The sequence below is a fragment of the Amborella trichopoda genome, chromosome 11 (genome assembly GCF_054954075.1).
Source record: "Amborella trichopoda isolate Santa Cruz 75 chromosome 11, AtrichopodaSantaCruz75HAP2 v2.0, whole genome shotgun sequence".
NCBI classification, from domain to species: Eukaryota; Viridiplantae; Streptophyta; class Magnoliopsida; order Amborellales; family Amborellaceae; genus Amborella; species Amborella trichopoda.
The window spans coordinates 13,713,017-13,723,306 of NC_142346.1; the positions used below are offsets into that span (position 1 = coordinate 13,713,017).

The window sequence follows — 10,290 nt, forward strand, 5'->3', positions numbered from 1 at the left end:
CTTTTTTCTAAAATTCAAAATTCGAGATAGTTTATCTTTAAAACTCAAAATTTGAGATAGTTTCTCTCTCTAAAAAATGAGATATTTCTCTCTATATATATATTTTTTGCCCATTTCTCTATCTAAAATTTATAATAGTTTATCTCTAAAACTTTCAGAATACTTTCTCTCTCTACAATTTTAAGAATACTTTCTCTCTCTAAAACTTGATATAGTTTATCTCTAAAAAAATTTGAGATAGTTTATATTTCTAAAACTTTTTAGATACTCTTTAAAATTCGATATAGTTTCTCTCTCTAAAAATTAAAATATGAGATTGCTTATCTTTCTAAAATTTTTGAAATAGTTTCTCTCTCTAAAAATTGAGAAAGTTTCTCTATCTAAAAATTTTCATACAATTTCTCTCTCTAAAATGTGATAGTTTATCTCTAAAACTTAAAATTTGAGATAATTTCTCTTTCTAAATTTTGAGATAGTTTATCTCTCTAAAAAAAATTGACATTTTCTCTCTCTAAAATTTTAACATACTTTCTCTCTCTAAAAATTTAACATACATTCTCTCTCAAAAAGCTAAAATTTGATATAGTTTTTCTCTCTAAAATTTTGAGATAGTTCATCTCTCTAAAAAAAATTGGTACTTTTAATCTCTAAAATTTTAACATACTTTCTCTCTCTAAAATTTTAACATACTTTCTCTTTCTAAAAGTTAAAAATTTAAGATAGTCTTTCTGTCTAAAAATTTTGAGATAGTTTATCTCTTTAAAAAATTTGGGTACTCTCTCTCGAATTTTTCATACCTACCAAATGCTGCCTATATTTCGGGTCGAGGGAAGCAATGAGTGAAATCTATGGGCCTTGGAAATACAAAAAAACAGGTTTTAGTACAGAAATAAAATCATGGAAAAGTAGGTCTTATTTCAATGATTTTAATTTTCTCGATCTTAAGTATCCTAGTTATTAAACAATCCAAACGGTGGATTTTCACAACATCCAAGATATTAGAAATCGATCCCTTAAAATCCATGTACCCAAACAAGCCCTAAAAGAATTTGTATCCCCATATCATTTCTAATTAATTTTTTATGTTCATATCTCTTTTGGTTTTCTCTTGCAATTTTCCATCTTGATATCTTGGTTTTGAAACAATACTTTTGTTTTTTTTTTATAAGGTATTATCCTTTAATCTGTTTTATAAAAATAACATATTTACATTTTCTTTTTTTAGTACTCTTTATGAAATTTTTTATTTTTTAATTACGAATCGTATTTTAAAATTGTTAGTGACTATATTTCAGCTTTTTTATCACTATTTTAAATATGTAAAATATGCTATTTAGCGAACTAGCATTGTTTCTTATTTTGTAGCTTTTAAAAAAATCGTTTGTTTTTAATTACAATATTTTTATGATTTAAATATTTATATATTTTAAAAGTTGTTGCTTACTAATTTTATGATCACTAACTCTTCTTGAAATATGGAAAAATTTTATGATCCTTGGGAAAATTTGGCTCTATGTAATAATTTTTTCTTTTGAATTTTACTGCCATTTTCATCATTTTTCATGGAAGGAGGGTAATCCAAAAAGGGACATTTTTTTACATTAAAAAAAGGGAAAATTACGAAAACCTCCCTAAAATGAATTTTCTATTTAATTTACCCCCACCCCAATTTTTCTTCACACTTTTTTCTCCTAGAAAACCTTTCCTCGCAAAAACCCCCATAGTAAAAAATTTAGAATATTTGGACAGAAATAGCCTTCCCGTACAAACCAAATCGATACGCAGAACCCAAGCAACATAGTGCCGGAGCGTAGTATAACAATGCAGGAGTGAAATGTCAAGCCACACTGCCAGAGCGCAGTGCCATATTACCGGAGCGCTGCGACACCAAAGACTCCATTTCCGGAGCCGACTGCCAGAGCATTCAGTAATATTGTCGGAGCGATGTTCAAACATTGCCGGAACCCTTGGTGTCATAAACTAATGCCGGAATGAACAGGACGAATGTCGGAGTGAGTAAACATACTGTCGGAGCGTAGTCATCGATCGCCGGAGCACTGTGGCTCCAGAAGCACCATTGCCAGAGCGTGGTCCACCAAAGCCAGAGCGATGTGGCTCCAAAATCTCCATTGCCGGAGCGTGGTCCACCCTAGCCGGAGGGATGTGGCTCCAGAAGGTCCACTGTCGGAGCGTAGTCCACCATCGCCGAAGCGTTGTGGCTCCAAAATGTTCACTGCCAGAGGTCTGATGTTGGAGCATTGTCACACATCGCTGGAGCGTTGCGGCTCTAGAAGCTCCATTGCCGGAGCGTGGTCCTTCAACGCTGGAGCGCCAAAATTCCATAAGGTTAGCTGCTAGAGCGCATTGCCGGAGCGCGTACACCATTTTTCTGAGCGTTTTTATATCACGCCATTGCCGGTGCACTTCGCGACACTGCCGGGGCGCGTGGTGTCATTGACAGACATTTGGAGGCAATGTCGGAGCATGTGGGATGCTGCCAGAGCCAATTTAGATGTTGCCGCAGCCAATGTTGACGCTGTCGGAGCCAATTGAGATGCTGCTGCAGCCAATGTTGACGCTGCCGGAGCCAATTTAGATGCTGCCGCAACGAATGTTGACGCTGCCGGAGCCAATGTTAATGTTGTCAGAGCGTGTGGTGACATTGCCGGAGCCTATGGTGGTGTTGCCAGAGCCTATGGTGGTGTTGCCGGAGTGTGTGGTGGCTCTGCCGGAGCGCGTTTTACATACCAGATTTTTTTTTGCAAATTCCACAATTATAAAGTACCATGAATTATTAAGTTATTGCTAATCACTATTATTTTCTAAAATGGTTCTTCGATCTTGCCACAGTTACCGAACTAAAGATACATCAAGTAAATACACCAAAAATTTGAACTCAGGTCTCATACTTAAGCTTCAACTCCCATGCAATATATTTTAAACTCTCAAGCAATATAATAAGAGCTTCCAAAACATAGCTTAAGGTCACAATATATTTGCATTCCTCACAAGATAAACACATCAAACTCGGAGTACAATAACTTACACTAATTTTAAGTCAAAATCCTTTAAGTTAAAATAACATAAATGTGAATAAAGAAGAAGATAGACACATTGCTTCATGGGCAAGCTCAGTAACTCACATATCAAACTCGGAGTACAGTATCCAGACACCTTGTTTCATGGCTTGCCCCATAAATGAGATTCACTAACTTAACAAAAACAGGGGTAACAAATGCATAGGTTCACTTGATAAGAATGGAGCATGCAAATCCATGAATATTTGAAATCACAGAGCCCAATGTCTATAAACCATAGAGCACAAAAGTTACGATTTGCATGTTGCCTTAATCAAGATAATCAACATAAATGAATAAGAGGAGTAAACTTTGAGGGAAAAAAAGAACTTAAAACTTTGAGGGAAAAAAAGAACTTAAAGAGGAAAATAAGATCAGAGTAAACAAGATCAAATCGAAAAGAACCCGTATCATATAACCAAATTACATCGTTAACAAATACACAATCTCGAACATGATGACTTCCTCATAATTGAAAAGGTAGATGTAACATTTGTTTCAAATACACATATCCAAGAAAAAAAAAAAAAAAAAAGGTCCTTTTCTCCTGCTCAATGCCCTTTATTGGCCAACTAAGAACACTCTTTCCCCTCACATTAGGTTCCTTGTCGGTATTCTCATCTCTTCGCGATAGTAAATTCCACCTTGATTCCTCTTGCAACGCCAATGCTTGAAAGTGATCAGATTTTTTCTTTGTTCTTCTCTCGTCATCCTCTTCTCCATCATCATCCTGTTCTGCCTCATCATCCTCTTCTCCATCATCATCTTCTTCCCCGTCATCATCTTCTTCTTCTTCTCTTTCACTTTCACTTTTCACATCTCCACCCATAGTCTACGCTGTTTCCTCGGCACCTGTCTCTAAAGTAGTGTTATTTAATAGCAGATTATGAGTCGCCTGTATATAACACCTGGATTCCCCGGCTAATACTTGATTATTAAGTGCAGCTTGTAGCAACTCTATATAGGTATGTCGCTGCTAGTATAGAATGAAAAAAAAAAAAATTGACCATTAGACATATTTTTCATAATTTTAAGATATAGTAAGACGATAAAATAAGAATAAACATATAATAAATAGTATACCAATTGGCTTGATGAGGGTTGTGCATGTGATTGGCCTGTAGAAGTTCGTACATGAGATTGCGACTACAACAAGGGGTGAAATAGGGTTTTTCTTCCTTGCGTAAACATGTTGTACCAGGCCACGTACTCTGTTGTAGGTACTCCACTAGATTTATCTATGGCTACCTTAACAACATGATGTTCTCGTGCTTTCCAATTTTTTATCAGCCTACCCAATTCTACAGTCCAATTTGTGGGGTGCATACCGACCTTCTCTCTCCTATCCCACTTGGGTGCATAATAGGAATACCATGCAACTTTTCAAATTGTCGCATTACGCGATCTGGCATATAGTACTCTGCAATATTGAAACTGATGAGGTATGATCGATAGATGTAGTACTCTGCAATTTCATGCGACTCCTCATATGGTTACCAAGTCACCTAAAAAAATAGGCATGAGACGTTATCAAATATCTAACCACCGATTGATTAACTACTAGATTATAAGCACATAAGCTAATAACTAACCATATCGAACGAGATGTTATCAAATGAGATGTTTTTGTGGCACATTTGTTTCTTCCACATGCAAGCCATAGGTATTCTTGGGCCTATGACCAATGTAGGCTTGGTGGCTAGAGCTTGAAAATGCTCATAGATCCAACATTGTAGAAAAAGTAAAAAGTAAGAAGCTAAAGATAGTGAAAAATTGTAATATTCTAAAATTAAATAATAAAGAGAGTGAGAAATACATGTAGTAAGGTCGCTGACCTATTAAAATGATTATTTTCCCCACTAGCAACCTTAGACAACGAACGATATAAAAAACCAAGCACCACAACACCCCATGCATACTTCCCTACCTCATCAAAATCTTGAAACAATTGCAAGTATATTGATAGCGTTGATCCTTTAGATGAGTCGGCAAATATAGTTGTGCCGACTAAATAAATGAGATATGCTCGTGTGTATTGCGTGAGTTGTAATTTGGTCGGCTTTTTGGGTAGTTGGTTGAATCGACTCCTCAACCATAAATGTTTGAGACGTATCGGGGTGACGTCTTTGGGGTAATCTCCCAGATACTCCTTGACGAACGCAACATAGTCTTCAAGCCTAATGCCGGTTACAGGCTCACCTGTCATGAGTATCCTTAATAATTGTCACACATCGTATGGGGTTGGAGCTATTTCACCAATGCTTAGAAATGCAGTAATCGTGTCCTTGCACCATTTCCCTATAAATGCCCTCACTAGATTGCAATCGATATGCGATACTCCAATATCCATCAATGGGCTCAACCTTGTCTATTGAATTAGAGGTATTTGTCGTTGATCGATCTTTCATTTTACTAGGGCTTAAGTTGATTTGTCAATACGAAGTACATTTCTCTCTTAAAATGAATAATAACAAGAAATTGCAATAGTCAATAACATGAGAAATACCTAATCAATGTAAATCATTAACTAAAACAAATAGACCATCAAACCTCTTGCCTTTGAGCTGATGAAGAGGATGGCTCCCCTATGCCTCTTAGTTGTTCCGGGTCATTGCTAATTCTATTTTCATAAATGACATAAAAAAATAACCACAAGTAGCATATCCAATAAAAAAAGAGATAGAACAGTTGCATATCTAATAAATGAATCTCAAATATATATGCAATGAGACAGATTTGGATATAGAAAACTTAAGAAATAAAATGTGTTAGCAATGTACAAATGGAAAGGAAGAAATAATCAAAAGTAATGGAGCTAAAACCTAACATAAGAGTGGTAAGATGAGTATAACAATATACAAATCAAAACATAGTTTCTATAATGTTAATATACATACAAATAGTAGGCTTCAAACCCACTAAAACAATCTTACAATAGAGTTGCAAATTAGGCAACGGGAAACACTTGAGAAAGAGATGAGTCATACTCATGAGAAAAGAGAGACACAAAAGCATATCCAATAAAAAAGAGAGAGAAAAGTGGCATATCCAATATATGTACTGGCAAAAATATATGTATTAACAAAATTTTCCACAATTGGGTGCTACAATTTAAAAAGACAGAACAAAAAACATAACTAAAACAAATGCCTTCAAGTGGGTGCTTTACAAGTTGCCCTGTTGTGACCAGTTCGTTTATACCTACTACAGTGAATAGGTCGCACTGGTACTTCGTGTGACTCGATGCGCTTCTTTTTAGGTCGGCCAGGGGGCTGTCTTGAATGAGGTAGAAGTACTCTTACTCCATCTGGAGGAAGTTGTCCATCCATACGCCCAGATAGATCATTCAAGGTGACTAGCACGATAGAAGAGGAATATGTTTCACGAAACTTTTCAATTGTGAAATAGTCTTCACAATATTCAACGAGATCCCTATCCATCCATTAAAGGCATTTACAAGCATGTTTGCAGGGCAAACCCGTTATTTGCCAACCCCGCCATTCACATTCTCGTGCAATTATATCTACCTTATAATTTATGTGGTCACCCCTTCCTTCAAACACTGCTCCACTTGATACAGTGACGCTAACAAAAAGGGATTGCTTTATGATCTTTTTGAGTTCATTTTTGCACGTGAGGGGTAAGTGTTGTACTCCATGTTTCAGCTTCCAAGCTTCGGGTGGGCATTACTTTCATGATTTGTCTTCTAATCAAGTCAACACAATGAAGAATTGGCATGTCTCGTGCTTCTAGAATCCACTTGTTATATGACTCAGCAACATTGGTTGTTACTTGATTATATCATTTACCCCTGAAGAGTGATGTGGCCCAACGATCAGGTGATGCTTCCATGAACCACTTGAATGCGTCCTAAAAAATTGATCTAAATTCATTCATCTTCTCAAAATACTCTTGTGTCATGTATGCTCTACATGCTCCTACAAAATATTTAACAACTGCCTTCTTAATATCATTAGGTATGTCTTTTGCTTCCTTCTTAAAATTCTCCGCTAAATGACGCTCACATAAAGCATGATGGGTATTCTCAAAAACTTGACAAACAGTATCAACTAGGCCAGGGTGTCTATCAGATAAAAAAGAAATTTCACAATCTGTCCCAATAGCAATCTTTAGAGATTCTATAAACCATACCCAGTTGTTGGTACTTTCGGCATCCACAATAGCGAATGCAATAGGAAACATTTGTTCTTCCCCATCGAGTGAGTTGGCAGCAAGTAAAGTTCCAAGGTATCGTGCCTTCAGTAATGTCCCATAGAAAAATATAAGTGGACGACATCGACTTTTGAAGCCATGTATTGAGCCATAAAAGCTTATAAATATTCGACGAAATCTGTCATTTTGCCATACTTGTCCTGTTGCATAGCTACCAGGATTCATCTCAATTACACGATTTACATATACAGATAACTGGTTGCATGCCTCCCTCTTGTGAACCATGTATATCTTTGATGGCCATTTCTTTCCCTCGCCAAGCCCTGCAATAGGGTATTTGTAGCCCATAATCTCAAGACAAATCATTCATGATTTCTTTAGCTTTGTAATGCGCAGTGTCACTTAATTTATCCTTAATTAAAGATGCAATAATTGTTTGTGATGTTCTTCTCTGTACATAATTGTTTGTCCCAATATTGCATGAGTGTTCTATTTTCCATGTTTTAATGCTAAAAACATTCGTCCTGCCTAATTTCGAAGCATATATTTCTCATTTGCATCCATCACCCTTGCATTTTGCCCTTATGTGGTACCCCTCATTTTTAACAAGACAGTATATGAGCTATAACAAACTTGCTAAGGGCTTCTCGGAAGTCATATAGAGACTCAAATTGTTGCCCTATATCGGTAAGTGCATCCTCTCATGAACTAAGCAACCTTGGTGCATTGCTTTGTTCAGAACTAGATAGCAACAAATTTGATCTAAGAGGGGTCTGACCTCTTCGAATGCCCTATTATTACGTGAAATACTTCCACCCCTTTGTTCACTCCCATCAAATACATAAACGAAGAGGTTATTCTCTTTTTCATGCGCATTCAACATCCTCTCAATATCATCGTCAATGAATACATTCACTAAAACTCTTCTACTTCCAGGGACAAAATACCTCAATGATACCAATTGAATATCTAGCAAGAAACGCTCTGCTACGTATTTTGGCAGGTCATCTAACCTAGTTCTACTTTCAATCATAAATGTACACGCAACACCACCAATTTAATCCAAAGTCCCATCGACATTTGATTGGACTTCTGCACCAAAAATACAATAAATCAATCTGCTATCACTCATTTTCTTTTGTCCTGAACAAGATTTATAATAATTTCACTCCACAGTTAAACAAACCCAATGATTGTCTGAATATAAAACTAATGACTTTATGGATATAAACATAAAGTACGGTCATAAGTATCTTGTCATTCAGAGGGCAATTCCTAGATTATGTAGTTGAAAATACAAGTTCACATACCTCTGATAAAATAACCATAACTTTCAAAATATAAAGAATTTTATCATGAGATTTGGTTCTTTGAAAGCTATACTCATGGTCTTATTGTGTACTTCATCTTTTCAAATAGTTATCATTTGCAAGTATCTTCAATCACAAATAAGAGTGGTATCAACAACTATCAAATTAATGAAAAGGGTTCTCAAGTATAAATGATGAAGATGTGAGTGAAAATGTCAACGACAAGGTCAAGTATTTTCTCAAAAGAAAAAATATTATTGGGGAGGATTGTCAGCTACATATTAAGGGGTAGCATAGAGCCTTTAGTACAAATTACCATCTCAAAATGTAACTTTAATTGAGGTGAGGGGTTTTGTTAGGGTGGGTTGAGCGTTACTTCAAAGTAGGACAATTCTAGTTCATATTGTTTCATTTCAAGGTAATTTTAAACTAATAGGAACCACAAGGTATATGATAAATCCTCCAAATTGGATACAAGTGCACCTACCCAAATAGCACATGTTCGTGCAAATTCTAATCTGCATCCAAATGCCTCTAATAGCCCAAAGCACGAAATCAACCAAATGCAACTCCAAAATGGAGTCTCAAGCAAAAATACACATTATAGTTTAAGAATTCATACGAGGTAACTTAAGCAAATCAAAATAGATAATCTACATGCAAATGACCTCACTGCATAATAAGAGGATCACCTCAGAAAAATATGAAAAACTCATAATTTTAAGCTAGAGAAGAATATGCAAAGAAACCTAAAGAAAATAATACGGTAAAACAAACTCAAAATTTAAATCATGCATAAATAATTAATAAGAAAAACTTAAATCTATCTTAAACCATGAGCATTCATTGTCAATGACAAATCAAATACAACAAAAACAATGACCCAACAACACATTTATTGGAATTTATTAAACAAATATGTTCTAATTTGTATGAAATTAAAATAAATAAAGATTTACCATAAATGCCGCTGATTTGGGGTAAAAATCGAGCTCAGGCTATCCGATAGGGCGGATTTGGGGTAAAAATCGAGTCGAGCTATGGGGTGGGGCTGATTTAGGGGAAAAATGGGGCTATCGGGTGGGGTATATTTGGGATAAAAATTGGGCTATCTGGTGAGGCTGATTTGGGGTAAAAATGGGGCTATTGGGTGGGGCTGATTTGGGGTAAAAATGGGGCTATTGGGTGGGGCTGATTTGGGGTAAAAATGGGGCTATTGAGTGGGGTTGGTTTGGGGTAAAGGGGCTATTGGGTAGGGCTGATTCAGGGTAAAATGGGTGGGGCTGATTTGGGTAAAATGGCGGGGTAGGGCTGTGTCGTGAAAGAGTGCGTGGGGAGGGAGCTCGGTCGTGAGAGAGGGCTTAGGAGGGAGTCGCACCAATGAGAGTGTGAGAGAATGTGTGGAGGAGGGAGCTCACACAAAGAGGAAGTGGGGGAGGGAGCCCGTGAGAGAGGACGTGAGGAGGGAGCGTGGGGGAGGAACCTCGCACAGAGACAGAGAGAGAGAGAGCACGAGAGGAAGCCGTGAGGTAAAAAATAAAAGTAAAAATAAAAAGGTATGAGAGAGAGGGATAAAAGTTTGGGAGGGCAATATGGACTTTTTTTCTACTATTTTTGGGGTTGGGGGGTTTTTGCGAAGAACATAGGTTAGTAGGAAAAAGATGAGAGAATCAAATTTGATGGGGGTAAGTTTAGTAGATTGTGCAACTTGGGGGTTTTTATATAATTTT

The 10,290-nt window shown here is 36.5% G+C and overlaps 1 long non-coding RNA gene across 2 annotated transcripts; it reads right to left on the reverse strand.

Annotated features, from left to right (window-relative positions):
* Nucleotides 1–3,468: 3,468 nt before the first annotated feature.
* On the reverse strand, nucleotides 3,469–10,070 carry LOC148779757 (uncharacterized). 2 transcript variants are annotated; one of them, XR_016044221.1, is made up of 3 exons: nucleotides 9,520–10,070; nucleotides 4,161–4,582; nucleotides 3,469–4,050 (listed from the first exon to the last, which is right to left on the reverse strand). It is a non-coding gene; the product is annotated as an uncharacterized LOC148779757 (long non-coding RNA). The 2 variants fall into 2 exon arrangements; XR_016044220.1 differs by having other exon boundaries at nucleotides 3,469–4,053.
* Between the last annotated feature and the right edge of the window lie 220 nt (nucleotides 10,071–10,290).